This window comes from Ursus arctos, unplaced genomic scaffold (assembly GCF_023065955.2).
Source record: "Ursus arctos isolate Adak ecotype North America unplaced genomic scaffold, UrsArc2.0 scaffold_17, whole genome shotgun sequence".
NCBI classification, from domain to species: Eukaryota; Metazoa; Chordata; class Mammalia; order Carnivora; family Ursidae; genus Ursus; species Ursus arctos.
The window spans coordinates 25,066,541-25,080,669 of NW_026622841.1; the positions used below are offsets into that span (position 1 = coordinate 25,066,541).

The 14,129-nt window shown below is 53.3% G+C and overlaps 1 protein-coding gene across 2 annotated transcripts in view; it reads left to right on the forward strand.

Moving 5' to 3' along the window:
* ZBTB7C (zinc finger and BTB domain containing 7C) overlaps nt 1-14,129 on the forward strand; it is a 342,004-nt gene that overhangs the window by 228,921 nt on the left and 98,954 nt on the right. Inside the window, exon 1 of one of the 2 annotated variants that reach the window (XM_057313104.1) lies at nt 5,167-5,519. The exons of the other annotated variant lie outside the window; for it this stretch is intronic. The gene's annotated coding sequence lies outside the window, so the exon portion shown is untranslated. Of the gene's footprint in view, nt 1-5,166; nt 5,520-14,129 lie in introns of those variants that run through there. 2 annotated transcript variants of the gene reach the window in all.

Sequence of the window (14,129 nt, forward strand, 5' to 3'; positions counted from 1 at the left end):
TTGTGGAGCACTTAAGAAACACAAAGTGGGGTGTGAGATGAAACCTGTGTTGACTCTAGGGAGAGAAAGCGAGGGGGGGAGGGGCACCCTAACTCACTCTGAGGCTACAGATGGTCTCCTGTCTAGTATGGTGTGATTATGAGTGACCTGCTCCCCACTGTTTCAGGAATTTTCTCTAATCAGGAAGAATTTCAGGTACATTCTTTCAAATATATTTCATATATATTTCATATATATTCATATATTCATATTCTCTTAAAAATGTATATCCCTATATAGAGAGAGAAAGAAATGTATGTCCATATATATATAGGAAGGAAACTAGAGTTTTTCTTCTTTGATTTCAAACGTCTCCATTCCGCCACTCACTTACTTTTTTGATCTGGGTCTCAGTTTCCTCATCCACAAAGTGGGAATAAAAATCCCTTCTTGGTCTGCTCTCCAGGGTTGTTGTGAAGACCAAGGAGGGAAACAGGTTTAAGAAAGCCACAGAAAGGTAAAGCACGGCACGTGCAGAAGTCGACATCATCGGAGGTCGGGCCGCGGCCTGGTGCGCTGCAGGCACAGGGCTGCTGGGGTGGAAACAACCCCTCCATAAGATCAGCCCTGACTTGGTGCTGGTTCTCGCCGAAGTAACTGCTTTCTCTGGACAAGCCCCAGTTTCCATGCTTGCGTGGCAGGGCGTACTGTGGGGGTGGTGGCCAGTCACAGCCCTGAGCATGCAAAGTCTTCACAAACTGACTTGTCTAAAACAAGTCAGCAGGATGGACAACAGAAGCAAAACCTTCTCGAAGCCATCCAAAGTATAGCACAGCCGGGATTCTCTTCTTGTCCATTTATCGGCACTTGCAAGTTCTTGGAGGATAAAGGCCAACCCAACTGCAGGGCACCAGACCTGGGAAAGCTCTGGGTCATCCTCTCGTCTCATCCATTGTCCCCACTTCCAGAGGATGAAGCGGAGGATCTGGGAGGGCAGGTGACATCCCCGCCGGCACACAGCCCAGCAGTGACAGAGGCAGGACTAGGTGCATTCTACTTGTTTCCCAGATCTGGGGTTCTCTCTACAAACCTTTGTCCCCCACATATTTGGCAGGGGCCTACCACATACCAGGTGCACACCGTGGAAAGGACACCTGGGGTCCCTGCCCACAAGCAGCCTCTATTCTAGTGGGAGGAACAGTCAAAAAATAAGCCAGTAGGTAAGCAGTTAAATAAAGGTTTGCAGGTGGCCTGAGTGCTTCGAGCAAGGGTCTGAAATAGATGATGGTGGGGGAGGTTTCTAATTTATCTGTGGTGGTCAAGGAAGGCTTGTCTGAGGAGGTCATGTTTCTGCAAGACCTGACATAGAGGGAGAGCGCGTCAGGCCAAGGAATCCACACGTACGAAGTCCCACAACAGGAAGGAAAAGGAACTTTACCAGCGGATGGGGGTGGGAGGCAGGGCTGAGCTTAGAGAGAGGCACAGGGATTTTGCTGAGCCTCATGGGCCATGGGGAACAGTTTGGATTGCATTTTAAGTGCCCCGTGACACAACCAGATGTCCATTTTAAGAAGATTACCCAGGCAGCCCTGTGGCACTGGGCTGAGGGAGCAGGACAGGAGTGGGAGCAGGAGGACCAGTGAGCAGGTCCCTGCAGAGGTCAGGGTGAGAGGGATGGTGGCCCAGCCGAGGGCAGTGGTGGAGGAGGTGGCAGGAAGAGAGTGGACTGGAGATCTATTTTGGAGATAAACTTGCAGAGGGATGGATTGGCAGGGGTGGGGTGCAGAGCAGGCAGGAGAGGGAGGCCACAAGGGTGGCTCTGAGTTTCTGGCCTGAGTAATAGTCAAGCCCAGTGCTGTGCAAATTGTCTGGGGAAGACTTGCTCCAGAGCTTTTCATCCACATTGCCTCCCCCCCCATGTCAGCCTCCTCCTGGCTAATAATAGCCTTCTGGTTGGGCAGGAGTCTTCAGCCTGACTGTTCAGCAGTTGGGGAAACTGAGGCACACATCAGCATAGCAAACTGCTCCTAAGAGAACCAGCTGTAGGAGCTGGACAAAAAGCCAGAGCTGAGCCCCAGAAGCCACTTTTGGGCACCAGAGTCCATGTCCAGTTTTACCATTCATCAAGCCCTGTGACCTTGAACAAGTGGTAAGACCTCTCTGAGCCCATTTCCTCATCAAGAATGTGAGGAAATAAGAGGATCTATCTCATGGTGTGGTTGCAGGGATGAAGTGGGCGGGGTAGACCCTCAAGAGATATTAGATATTAGCTACTACTATTTCTGGAGAGTATGGTTCTTCTCGTATCCACCTCTCTGTACGTGTGCACACAGTCTGTATGTGTGCACGCTCGTTCAGAAGCCATCTGCGTGCCTACATCACAGCTAACGACCAGGCACCACGAAAGTTTCAAGTTAAGACGGTAGTGGGTTTGCTCACTGGGTTTCTGTTTAGCCTTCTGAGCCGTGCTGGGTGGTTGAAGGAGGAGCTTTCATCCTCCCTGGAACAAGAGTGAGTTGTGGGGTTTGGAAGCAGATGTGAAAAGCAAGGCGTCTGTAAGCCAGCCTGTTTCCAAGAGCTCTGACCGACCTGACCCAGGAAGAGGGGTGGGGGTGAGAAAGAGGGGGGTGAGCCAGAGGGAGGGGGGCCAAAGAGGGCCTAGGAAGGACCCACATCCCAAAAGGAAATGCACAATAACAGCTCTAGAGTCTGGTGGGCCCAGAGCCCCTTCTGTGGGTGGCTTTGCTAGCCTCCCCAGTCCCCTTCCCCCACCCCAGCCCTCCGAGACTCCTTTATGTTCCTGTTCCCAGGAGGCACCTGGCACAGGGACTGAGAACAAGGAGGCACGGCTGGAGGGGCTGGAGGGTAAGGCTCCCCACTTTTTGCCCAGAGCCCTTCCGAAGGGTGTGCCCCAACTGGGCACACACAGACAGTGATTAAGGGGGAGGGAGGAGGGAGGAATGACATTGACTGTCCACTGTGGGACCCAGCCGGTGGGCTGGCCACTGGCCAGCCCTCCCCCCAGGCTCTTGGCTGCAGTATCCTTGGCCCTGGCACCACCCACTGGCCTACTCAGACACTCCTTCAGGTCGGGGCTGGAGCCCCGCTAGGAGGGGCCGCCTGGGGGCAGGCTGGGCTAGGCACCGCAGCTCTCCCCCACCCCTCCTGGCATCCTCCCTCCACCACCCCTCTGCCCACATCCAGCTCCAGCTGGGTTTGAGAGAGGTGCTCCAGTTCTCCCTCCCTCCCTTCCTCCAAAGCAGGCCCTGCCCTGTACTCTCTCTTTCAGCCTGAAGCTGCATCCATAAACTAGTTCCACCACAAAGACCCCAACCTGATGCTGTATTCACTGGGAGAACCTTCTCCACTTGGCCAGCTGCCCCCTCCCCAAGCCTCACTCCTTCACCTGACATGCCCTCCTGCTCACAGCAGCACAAACGTCCAGACCCGCCCGGCCCACCTCCTGCAGCCCTTACCCCATCAGCCCTGTCTTCCTGACTGCTCTTGGCTCCTTGTCTGCTCTGCAGAGCTGGCACCGTGTTCCTTACGGACCCCGCCCAGGGCTGCAAGTACCCTGTCCCACACTGACCAACCCCCTGTGCTTTATCTCCCCACAAGACATGAGGCTCTGAGGGTGGCACCCCACTGCACCCACCCCACCCCACCTCCACCCAGGCCATTGAGGTAAACCCCTTATGGGTGCACGAGAAGCCCTTCTGGATTGATACCGATTCCATCCAGGTCAGGTGCTGGCACTTTCACCTACTGGGTCTGGGAGTGGAGTATGGAGTTACACATGATTGGATATTTAATTAGTGACTTTGTGGACAAAGGGATTTGACTTTTCGTTCTCTGGCTTGGGTGTTCCGGGAATACGTGGTATTTGATAAAAAGCTATGGAGTCATCCAATCTTGGAAACTGTCCACCTGCCCTGATTAAGTGCTTCCCCTTCTGAACTTCTTTGATTCTCTGATGTTGCACCCCCTCCCCACCCTACTCCACGCTTCCCTGGCTCTGAGACTCTCTGGCCCCCCATGCTGCCATCCATGACCCTCCCACCATAGCAAGGAGGGCCTGACAAACTCATTGCTGCCCTCACCCATGGGTATTTACAGTTTTAGAACCACAGAGAGAGACCCTTCCTGCCTTCCTGAAACAATGTTGCCTGCCTGGCACAGGCGTTCTGCAGGGCGTACCCCACAAAGGAATGAATCACTAATACTGGAATTTCAAGGCAGGGGGCACCTGTTGGAGGTGGTATTTTAGTCTGAACTATCTTCCTGGGGTTCTTGACCTTCATGGACATGTGGGATTTACCTTTGGCTTTGGGGTGCTTTACAGCTAGTGGCCTGTCCCTGAAAGAGTGGCAGAAGCCACAGAGGGCCAGAACTCTGATTGGTCTCCTTTGTTGTGTGCTGATTCTCCATGGCACAGGGGGCCACTGATCACCAGGTTAGAAGAGCTCCCCTTGGCTCCTCCCCCCATTTCCGAGGAGAGTCAGCCTAAACACCAAGGGGTGAATGAAGATTTCCCCCCAGGTGAAGGACCTTTCCAGGGGAAAGAGGGAGGACTGGGGCAGGAGCCTCCCCAGCTGGCAGTTTTCAAAAAGGGTGTAGCGTGTGGCTTTAAGGAACAGCTTGAGAGAGGGTGCTGTGGCCACACCTCTCTGTGATCCGTGGTTGGCCCACCCCAAATGTGGACTGTTGGATCCCTGGATGGCATTTCTGAGTCAGTCTTCGAATGGAGACAAAGCAGTGGAGAGCCTGTATGACATGTTTGCCGTGGGGGCGGCCTGGCAGTGGGTGCCCCCATCTCAGGCCTCCCCACTCCAGGTGGGCCAAGCCCAGCTGGACACGCCGGTGGAGGGAGGTGCAGTTCAGTGCTTACTTCCCGCACTTTCCTCTTTTTTATTTGCCACTTGAATGCTCGGGGTGCAGTGTTTGATTTGGGGAAGTTACACTCAAGACCCTTTGAGAAGAAAACATAATTCTAGTCATTTCATTGGACTCAGGTTTCAGGCAAATGGAAATAAAATTGCCTCTAAAAATAAAAGACACGCCGAACTGAGTACAACAATAATAATAAAAAGCTGCCCTGATTTGAGATAAGTGGTAAGGCATTTTGTGAAATATTAGAGGGGAAAATAAATAAACGAGGAGCCCCGCGAGCCGGGGGGAGGGGGAATCCTCCCGCACCCTCGCTTTCTTTCCTGCTTTACGTTTACGAAAGAGCTTGATTTGCGTATTATACAGTGAAGCCCAGAGCACCGCTGGTGAAGTTGGTCGCTGCCCCGCGCTTAGCAGTACAGGTGGACTACAGGGGCGGCCTGCCAAATACTTTGGTTGGAGGGAGGGGTGGGAGTGCTCTCGCAAAACCACTCCTGGAATGGCTTAACTCGCCCAGCACGAATCAATGACAACCTCCCGCCGGCTGCGGCAGGCTCCCCTGAGCAGCGCTGCCGCGTGGATCCCCAGCCCGGGACCCTGGCGGCGCTCAGGACACGGCCCGGGCACGAGCGCGGCGCCCCCAGGGCGGCCAGGTGGGTGTGCGGCGGCCCGGGCGGCCGGGAGCGGGGCCCGAGATGGGGGCAGCGGGGCGGCGGACAGGGGTAGGGAAGGGACACCTTCCGGGCGCTGCGGGGACCCCCTGGGACCGGGCGTGCGCTCCAACCGGCCCGAGGGGAGTGGCGGCGACAGCAGCAATTTCAAACCCGCGCCGGGCCGGACCGAGGGTGCCGGGGACACCGGGGCTGGGACCCCCGGGCTGACGGCGGGGGCGCGCGGCCGTGTCCCTCCGGGGCGAACGCAGGAGGGAGTCTGGAACTTTGTAGGGCAACTCTCCTGGCTTGCTCCGTGCCCTGCCGCCCCCGCGGGCAGCCTTCGGTGGCGGGGAGGGGACAGCGAGGTGCGAGCTGCCGCTCCGGAAGGGAGTGGCGGACAGACACGGATCGTTTAAATGCCTTCCCTCCAAAAAAGCCCGGGTTTCCCCAGTGTCAGATGCAAAACTTGGGGGGAAAACAAAAGCCATGACAACTCGGGGCCGAAGTCGAGGTCCGGACAGGGGCGGAAATTAAAGGGGAGACTGGCAGAAGTCGCTGGGTGAGCTGGAGGGAGTCGCGTCGCGATCGCCGGGCTCCAACCGCTGGCCGAGTGGGGTGGGCGGGGGACCCTTCCGGGCGCTCTGACCTGCGCGGGGTGGGCGGGACGACTCCCTCCGGCTGTGGAGTCCAGCGGGGGTCTTGGAGCCCCCGGGGCGGCCGGGGGGCCTCGGAGAGGGGCAGGGAGCGGCTGTGTGCGCCCCCACCCCTGCTGGCATCCGGGGCAGCGTCGCCCTGCCGAGTGCCTGGTTCCCTGCGGCGGACCCGACGGCCGGCTGCGGGGCTGGCCTGGGAAGCACTCTGCAAAGAACCCCGCGCCCAGCGCCCCGAGTGCGGGTGCAGTTTTCCGCGTGCTTGTGGTGGGGGCTCCGGGGTGCGTCCGGTTCGGTTGCCCGCCTGAGTTCCTGGTTTCTGTTGTCCTGGCTGTGGGCAGGTGGGCAGGGGACGACTGCACTATTTCTTTGAATCCCTGGCGTTGGGCGGCACAGGGAGCAGCCCCATTCCCAGGATTCATTGGCAGACTGTTGGCATATCCCTTCCAATCCCTCTAAATGCAGAATTTTGAAAATGTAAAGGAAGTGGTTGAAACAATCAGGCAGTTTTCTCCAGATTCGATAGAAGGTTTTGTGGGAAGGGAGGGAAAGGCCCTGTCAGGTTCAAGTTTAAGTTCCATTCCTTCACCCAGTGATGTCCTGGGGGATTAGAAGGGTCAGGAACCTCCTCTGGATAGATCTCCAGGAAAGGAAAGTAACCTGGCTGCGGCCTCTGCCTTTAAGACCCAACCTGGGCTGAAAGGCAGAAGAAAAGCACCCTCCCCAAAACAGCCGGGGTCAGCCAGTGCTCTGTCTCTTGGGGCTGGTGTCTGTTACTCTTTCCTAAATTCTCCCAAACTACCACACTAAGGGCAGGTGTCTTCATCATCTGCATTTGACAGGTGAGAAGGGACTGAGGCCCAGGGGGCCCGCTGAGTCCAGTGCTCCCTACCCGGAACCATGGGACACCAGTGCTACCCCAGCCTGGGTTCCAGAACTTGATGAAATTGGTAGATTTGGATACCACCAAGCACCTCTGAGACCTTGGGGAGATGCAGACAGGACTCAGGCCTGAGCCCGCAACTTGGGGCATCCACACAGAGAGATGAGGCTTGCACAGAATAGTGAAGCTGGGTAGCAAGTGGGCTGTCCTCGACAGACTGCCAGGAGAGCCCCTTTGGAATCTGAGCACAGGCATTTTGGCAGCTGGAGAGGTCAAGAAGGGATTCTGATCAGAAATGGTATTAGGGCGGGACCTTGAAAGAAGAAGATCAAAAGAGCAAAGGCCTGGAGGTCCCACAGAGCTCAAAGCCTATCCTGCCGTGTCAGTGCTGGGAGTAAACCAGAGAGGGTGCAGGGTGGGGAGGGAGGGGATGAGACAGTCAGAGACTAGGTGCTAGACTGTGCTTGGCACATGTTATCCTGTAACCCACATCACTCATCAGATACGAACCCCTAGCCCCATTTTGCAGATGAGGAAACTGAGGCTTAATGGGGGTAAGTCCAGCTTATCAGTGACAGAGTCAAGAATCAAAGCTGCCCATTACATCTCACATCGTTTAGAATCTTATACTCCGGTAGGGAGGCAGGAATCCCCCGATATAATTATAGCACATCACAAAATAGTATGTAAGTGTTACAGTAGTAACTGTTTTGAACCTTAGTTTCTTTCCACTCAATCAGTCATTTATTCAACAACTACTGTATTGTCTAATGTGTGATTCCAGGCACCATGCTAAGTGCTAAGTGCTAAGGACTTCAGAAGGTGAAGTCCGACCTGGTCCCTGGGCTCTGTCAGTGGGAATAGCAGTAGTACATCCTTCAGAGGGGATTGAGCAGATTTATTTATTTATTTTGATTGAGTGCATTTAATGAGACACTACATGGGAGAAGGAGAAGCGGCGGGAGGCCTGGGTGAAGAGGGGGATGGGCAGTTGGAAGGATGAAAGGTCCCCATGCTGCAGTCACAAGGACTCCTCCCTGGCTCAGGAGGGCGCTGTGGAGTGCCCCCAGTAACCAGGTAGCTTTTCGAACCCCTGCAGCTCCAATGATCAGTTTACGGTTGTGGGTTCTGAGATGAGCTTTTAGTTTTGGCCCATCCCGGCTGAGATGACCAGAGCCCTGTGCAGCCTCCAGGAGGACTAGCCCCTCTCTGGAGCAGGGCCAGCTGGGCTGGGAACTGCCCCCAGAGCACCACTGTCCTGATGCATCAGTCGCTTCTCTGTGGCCGCCGTGGCGCTTTCCACACACACAGGGTGGGAGCCGAGGCTCCCAGCCCTCATCCGACCATCGACCATCGGGGAGGCTCATCCATGTTCCCAGGACTTGGTAGGAAAACCAGCACTAGAACGCACGTCTCTTGGCTCTCCGTAATTCTCGGAGCAGCCCACACTAGGCTGCCAGGGCATTTCAGGGCTCAATGGCAAAGACCATGTCCCACCTGCTTGTACCCCCACTTCAGGACCATTTCCTGATGCTCCTGTCCATCTCCATTCTAGCTGACCTGACATATCTGTCCTAATAAAATGGTGGCAGATGAATCTTTGAGACAGAGCAGCCATAAATATTCCCGGACATTTGGCTGCTAACTCTCCTTCCATCTTGAATGGTGTAATAGGTGTAAGATCACTGCCTCTAAAATTAACTATGGCTTTTGTGAGGAAGGTGAACTGATAAATCTTGCCTTGAAGCTAAGCCCATCTGAGAGACGTGCTGGGGTCTTCCTTCTTTGGAACGGACACCGACACTTCCAGGAGGACAGTTCTTTCTTGTTCCTTCTCCCCGTCCCCCCCCCTTTTCTAAAACTCTCCTGTGTTTGGGGGTCACAAGATCGTACAGCATTCGGTTTGATGTCAAATAAAGGCCTTTCTCCTGATACTGAGACTATCAGCCTGGGCAGCGCGGTGAGCACCCGACTGGCCGTCCTGTGCGTGCCGCAACTACACAGGTGTATAATCGCATGGGGGTGTTTGTTTGCTCAGCCCTTGCTCAGCCGTGCGGCCCTACAGGTTGGGCCAGGGAGAGAGCTGTTCGGTTTATTTTCCTTTGGCTGGGAACTGCAGAGATGAATAGAGGGAGGGGAATCTGGGGCTGAGAGATTGTTGCCAAGAGCAATTTGGAGTCTCCTTCATATTAGTCAGAGATAGTGTTTTTCCTTTCTGAAGCTGCCCGCCTCATAGTAACTTCCACGAAGGATTTTTTTCCCGTCTTGTGTATGTGTGTGTGTGTGTGTGTGTGTGTGTTTGTCTGTGCACGTGTGCACACATGCTTGTTAGTTTTTGTTTAGATTTTTAACTTGCTGGACTTCTCATGACTTAGCACAAAAAAAAAAATAGCTTGGGGAATGGGGTGATGAAACGGGTCCTTTATACAATACATTCTGCACGTCATTGCTTAATAAATTTGAATAGTGATAGACCCCGAGGTATCATGATGGAGCGAGATGAGTAATTCCTTTGAAGGGAGAGTTTATCTTCAGTGGATGACTTTGAAAATTGCCACATAATTTAACTTTCCCTCTGCACATCTTGAGCCTGTGTTTAGAAAAAGAGGAATGTGGGCTGTCTTCTGTCGAACTCCCTTTTGTTCCATTGAGAGGCCCCCTCCGTCGGTGCCTTGCCTGGAAGAGGACCAGTTCACCCTGCCCCCTTCCCTCTCATCGTTGCCCCTGCGCCCCCTCCACCATGCAGGAGGCCATCTAGGGAGAGGAAAGCTTCCCCTGCAGGGTAAGAGCTCTTCCCAGCGGTGGCCTAGCTCACATCCGCATGGAGGACAGAATAGGAAAGCTGGCACGGCCAAAGCCTGCCCCTCCTCGGGCAGCCACCTGGGGCAGGACGTTCTATATCGGCAGAGAAGTGAGTTCATCCTCTGAACAAATCGAGTGGAGCAACACCGGGACTCCAAACTGGAAAAATTGCCTAATAATACAGTACACGATCTCGGTCGGCTTTTTCAAATTAGATACAAACCAGAAGCAAATGTACACGTGACCCTCCCAAATGATATCATAGAACCGAACTTGGCACACTCCTAATCCCAGGGCTCCTGCTTTTTTGGCTATGGATTCCAGCTGACAATTCTGTTAAGCTGTTTCTGGAGCTAACAGGTTGGCCCATTAGTCTTTGTGAAGTTACGGGTAAAGGCCACTGGCGAGGGGACAGTGACCCCAGCTTTTGGGGACGCCTGCCTTCCCTAAGCCTTGGGGAAGTCTAGCAGAGGATGTATCTATTAAGCAGAACCTAGATACCGGGAAATTTTCTAGGTTTTTAAAAATAACAGCTTTATTGAGATATAACTAACGTGCCATACATACAATTCACTCATTTAAAGCTGTACAATTCAATGGCTTTTAGTATATTCACATACGTGCACCCATCACCACACTCGGTTTTAGAACATTTTCGTCCTACTAGACGGAACTCGGTACCCATTTTGCAGTCTCTCCCCCATTTCATCTCAACTCCCCATGTTCTAGGTCACCAGTCAGCTCCTTCCTGTCTCTAGACAGATTTGCCTCCTCTGGGCATTTCCTATCAACGGGCTCGTATGACACGTGGCCTCTCGTGACTGGCTTCTTCCCCTTTGCGTGATGTTTTCAAGGCTCATCCCCTTGTAGTAATGTATCAGTACTTCATTGCTTTTTATTTGTGAATGATATTCCCTAGATGGGAAGAGTACATTTTATGTATCCGTTCCTCAGTGGAGGGCTGTTGGGTGTTTCCATGTTTGGCTCTTGTGAATAATGCTGCCGCGAACATTCACGTCCAGGTTTCTGTGTGGACGTAGGTTGGCATTTCTCTCGGGTGTTTACTAGCTCTGGAAATGCTGGGTCATGTAGTAACTCCACGTGTTACCTTCTGGGAAACTGCCCGACTGGTTTTCACAGCGGCTGCGCCATTTTGCATTCCCACCAGCGGTATATGATGATCCCAGTTTCTCAACATCTTTGCCAGCGCTTGATAATATCCGCCTTTTTGTTATAGCCGTCACACCTTCAAGAGGGTTTGTGTGCTCCAAGAAGCAACACCCAGGGAACATTCTGGACCCCTTCAGTTGCATTTCCTTGCCATACTTGCAGCAAGAGCCATGTCGACTTCTCGGTCCTCCTGCGTGGCTGGTGGTTCCTCTGCATGTCCCAGAGGTCTCTTCAGGTTGTCCCTGTATGTTTCTGCAGGACAATACAGGCTCCCGCAGTGTGACACAGGGTTGGTACTCTCACTGTTTTCCTAAGGAATGCTTGAATGCTCCAGAGAGCTGGCAGTGGGGCCCACTCCCTCAGCCCCACTCTCTCCAGCTACAGCTGCTGATGCAAAGCCAGGCCCTGGGAAGGGAAGAAATGGGCCTAATGGAAGTGAATGTGGACACGTTGTTCAATGTTTGGGGCTTTGAGTGGAGACTTAGTGGAGATCCTGACATTTATGTCCCATGGAATGACCCCTTTGGGACCACAAAGAAAGCTGTTGGAGAACCCCGATATCTTAACCAGTGGTAGCTAGGCGGTGCAAGGCTACCTCCTTCCTTTCTTGTTGGGGCCTTGAATTGCTGGCAAGACCCACTGATTCATCCAAAATTGCTTGATGTGACTGAGTGTTCCTCTTCACACTGGTGGTTCAGCTCCATGATGAAATAATTTTATCCCGTTTTTATACCTGTGGGACTGACTGGGGGTAACACGCCTAACAAAGATAAATTTGAGCTGAGAGGGATGGGGAAACTCACCTAGCTTGAAAAAGACTGCCAAAGATTACAAAAAATTACTCGTTCCCCAGAGCATACTGAAGTCCTCATCAGTGGCTATTCGGGGGCACCATGTTCAATACAAGCAAACCTTGGTGCCAGAACTTCATTCCAGGAGCTTCTGGGAAGTCATTGTCATCGTCTTGGGCCTGTATGACCCCAAGAGCTGCTGGAATCAGGCTCTGCTGCTCTTTTACTCTTCACCTTCAAACCAGTGCTTAATGCAGCAGTTCCTGAACCTGATTAGAGGGGATCACCTATGAAACTTTTAAAGAGATTACCGGTGTCCCGAGCCCCACTCGGGAAGAACTGAAGAGGAGACCAGTAGCCTGGAAGGTGGTTGTGACGGAGACTGAGGACACCGGCTGAGCTCTCTGGGCCTTGATTTCCTTTTTCAAAATGAGAAGTCAGATTAGATTGGTGTTCTTTTTTTTTTTTTTTTTAAGATTTATTTATTTGAGAGAGAAAGAGAGAGAGCAGGGGGAGGAGCAGAGGGAGAGAGAGAATCTCAAGCAGACTCCCTGCTGAGCACGGAGCCCAACGTGGGCCTTGATCCCATGAACCTGAGATCACAAACCCGCAGTCAGGACCTGAGCCGAAACCAAGAGTCAGACATGGAGCCAACCATGCCACCCAGGTGCCCCTAGATTGGTGTTCTTTAAAAGGATCCACTGAGGGCGCCTGGGTGGCTCAGCCATTAAGCGTCTGCCTTCGGCTCAGGTCATGATCGCAGGGTCCTGGGATCAAGCCCTGCATCGGGCTCCCTGCTCGGCGGGAAGCCTGCTTCTCCCTCTCACACTCCCCTTGCTTGTGCTCCCTGTCTCTCTGTCAAATAAATTAAATTAAATTAAATTAAATTAAGGGACGCACTGCGCTGATCCAAAACAGTTCTGTGTGGGTCTGTTTTTGCACAAAATTTTATTTGTACAAGGGGGCTTCTACAACTGTAAAAAAAAAAAAGAAAGAAAGAAAGAGAGAGAGAGAGCAATCCCTTGATTAGGTGTTTCCTGAAGTCGAGCTATGACAATTGTGAGCATCACCTTCCCAGAGGACAATTGTCCCAACTTCTCCGAGGAGGGTATAGCAGAAGTGGTTGATAGCAAGCAGTTTCTTGATAATAGAGTCATGCTCCTTGAGGGAAGGGCCCTGCCACCCTGGCTGGCCGAGGGCACACCAGTGGCATGGCAGAATTTCACCTGCCCCCCCTTGCTTCTCCCAGAGCCCTCAGTGGCTTCCCTATCTGCTTCCCTTGAAGCACGCAGAGCTTTCCTCCCCTACTTCTACTACTGTTTCTAAGAGGAGCCCAGAGTGTCCCTTCACTCACCCATTCCTTCATCTAACCAACAGTTCCCAAATACCTCCTCTCGATGACAAGTCGACTAACACTCGTTTCTGTCCTCAATATGCCAGCACATTTTAGCCAGAGAGGCAGCCTGAGGCGAATCCCCAGAAGTACAATTTCAGGGCTCTTGATTTGGATGCAGGAGCCTTTTGGAGAGGCCCAAATTCAGGGCACGTAGGTAGGGTGACCCCACCTCCAACCCTGTCTGCAAGGTCTGCCTCCTGACCCTCCCCCACGAGGGCTCTGCCCTCGTCTGGCTGCTGGGAAAATGCTTCTGTCATCCCTGGTCTCAGCCAGGGATGTGCCCTCCTCCTCAACTCCCACCTTCATGGAGCGCAGGCGGAGGAGGGGATGGGTGGGGAGGGCTGCTTTCTTCCGAGATCTGAGCTCCAGGCTCCAGCCCTTGGCTCCCACCCCATAACCCTGACTGGACAATTCACAGGACAGCTGTGCTCCAAGACTCAAATAATCACTGTTTATGAAAGCTGTTGCAGGGAGGGGGAGCAGGCGGAGGAGGGAGGGAAGGGTCGCATTTCTGCCTTCTAACAAGAGAGGCCAGGTGAGGCCCAGAGCCCTCTCCCTCCCTTCCTGGTGAATGCACGCACTGCTTACTGCCAAGACATTAGAGCCCTGCTTTGGGGTGTTTGGAGAGATTTTGTTCTTTTTTCTAATGAAGGAAGAACCTTGAAGGCTCATTTGAATAGGGATTAATGTCTCTGTGGCCTGGACCTGCAGAGAAGGAGAAATTCTAGAAGGGTAGAAGTTGCAATAAAAGGAAGTGGGCTTGATCTGCCACCTCCCACTGATCGGTGAGGCCTCCTTGGCTGGGGACACGTGTGTGGGGTAGGTTTCTGGGCATCACTGTGTTTTCCTTTGGACTGTGTGTGTGCATGCCTCTGGGTGTGTGTGTGTGCACGCGTCCTCCATGAACGCTCCACACTA